Below are 2,334 nucleotides of genomic sequence, written 5' to 3' on the forward strand. Positions count from 1 at the left end.
GGCAATTCTTAGTCCTCACTTCTAGGTTCTGTCTGATTCTTGTGAGTAGTGGAGTTCCTCATAACTTGCACATATGACTGACGTTAGCAAAGTTCAATCCCCCTTTTGGGCAAGTTGAGGGAAATCCGCAAAAAAAGTACAAAAATTCAGATCCTGGCTGGCTCGCCAATGTAAAAAATGCGTATTCTTGTATAATACTCAGGACTAGTTACCAGATAAAAATGTAGTGGTTTATTTGAATTCTTCCATCAGAGAAATAACTATTACAGAAAAACATAAAAAATAGGTGAAAGAGAGATTGTCCATTAGTTCATAGCAAAGCAACATGTATTCTTCCTCTCTGGGATCTCACATGGCAAATGGCGTCTGTCTCTCTTAGGCTTCTTACGTAGTAAAGTTACATATCAGCTGTCTGTCCATTCAATGCTATGTACGTGCAGAGATGACATCTTCGCGTCTGTGTCTCAAGATGGGGAGGGAGCAACAGCGACCTCTAGAGTAAGCCCCCACCTTAAATATACATCTTTCAAAGCACGTGATCTCCACATATGGAGTTGACCTTTTACCATGAGCTAATCTTACATATGTAGTGGAGTTGACATTTACCATTTGCTAAAATAGCACATGCAGTGTCAGTGGAAGGCAATTGCCAGAACAGAACTGAGTGTGATAAGAAATTAACAACCAAATTATTAATATTTAACATCTCGTCCCATTATTAATAGATAATGTGTCGGATAGAAGGCCGTCTCCCCTAATTATCAGTTTAGGGTCAGTGTATAAGGAGAGAATGATACATAACAAGAAAAGTCCCAACCCAATATGTCATAGAGTGATCTTGAAGAAAGTCCGGGCACTATGTCCAACGCTTCTTCAGTGTCGGCAGAAACAAGGCACATTGGGATCCCCGGGGTTTCCGCATTTGACATTAATAACAATGTTTTCTCACGAGCTTCTCTGTCCTTAATAAAGCCAACCTGATGGTCGGTAACAATTGGGGGCAGGTAGTGGGAGAGCCGGGCTGTAATCACTTTAGAGAATATTTTCACATCTACAGTAATTAGTGATATTGGATGAAAATTAGGGCAGACATTTGGTTCTTCTCCAGGCTTTCAAAAACAATGTTATGTCAGCCTCAAGTAATTAAGGGGCAGAGAGGGAGTCTTCTGAGATATTACTGAACACTTCTCCTAAAATGGTAATAACTGGGGTGCAAACCTCTTATAAAATCTATTATTGCCTCCATCTGGCCCAGGGTTCTTCCCGATAGGGTATGATTTAATGGCCTCTCCGATCTCTTCCTCAGTGACAGCTTTGTCTAGTTCCTCCAGCTCAGGGGTCTGTAAGGAAGGAAGAGCAGCGTCCATAATATATTTGTCAATTTGTCTTTCCAGAATATTAGGTGGCATGTCGTGGTATTATCCATGGATATTATAGAGCGAGCTATAACAGCAACAACATGCCTCAGCTTTATTTTCTTTATTTTGGATACATACGTATGTCCCTTGCATGCATGGATATAACCTCCTTGCCAATGAGAGACCACATTTATCTGTGGATTCGTACGAGTACCTTCTCATGTGATCTTGGTATTTTCTATACGTTTCATCTATTAACAACTTTATCGTCTTTCTTTTTTCAATCAGATAATTTTTATTGAACAAAACAAAGAATTACTAACATTTTGTTTTTCTTATACAAACATTGTGAGAAAAATAATAAAAAAAATAAAAACCAGTAAACAATACAACAACCGGTTACAATGATATAAATCCCAATTTCGCTCTATAGTAGAGGGTGTACAGCAGTGAATAACGCTGTGCATCCCCTGTAGTCCCAGAGCGTCTCTCCCAAACCCCCCTCCAGCCCCCTTCTCTCTTTCTCCCTACAGTCAGGTTAGAAGTTGAGAGTGAGTGGGAAGGGGCCGATTACAGCACAGCAGAGATCAGAGCAGAGCCATGAAGATGCCTGCCACCCTGTGTGTCTGTGTCATCTCCTCCTGAGTACTCATCATGGCTGCTTGTAAAGCACTGTCCTGGGAAAGGATCTGTATAAGTGAAACCACAGAACCTGGTAAGTATACATGCATATGTGTATCTGTGTGTGTACATGTGCAGTATACTGTGTGCCTGTATATGTGTATATAGTATGTGTGTGCATATATACAGGATATAGTATGATTGTGTATATCTGGTGCATGTGAGTTTATATATAATATGTATATACATGTACATACAGTATATAGTATGTGTATGTATATTATATTTGTATACTGCATGTGTGCACTATATTGTGTAAATATATAAACTGTATATGTATGTGAGCATACTGTAT

General features: G+C 39.5%; 1 long non-coding RNA gene across 1 annotated transcript; it reads right to left on the bottom strand.

Moving 5' to 3' along the window:
* Positions 1-216: 216 nt before the first annotated feature.
* Positions 217-1,673, bottom strand: LOC141047122 (uncharacterized). Its single transcript, XR_012219762.1, has 2 exons — positions 1,219-1,673; positions 217-260 (listed from the first exon to the last, which is right to left on the bottom strand). It is a non-coding gene; the product is annotated as an uncharacterized lncRNA (long non-coding RNA).
* Positions 1,674-2,334: the final 661 nt, after the last annotated feature.

The sequence above is a fragment of the Dendrobates tinctorius genome, unplaced genomic scaffold (assembly GCF_039654945.1).
Source record: "Dendrobates tinctorius isolate UK_male_01 unplaced genomic scaffold, ASM3965494v1 ptg000126l, whole genome shotgun sequence".
NCBI lineage: Eukaryota > Metazoa > Chordata > Amphibia > Anura > Dendrobatidae > Dendrobates > Dendrobates tinctorius.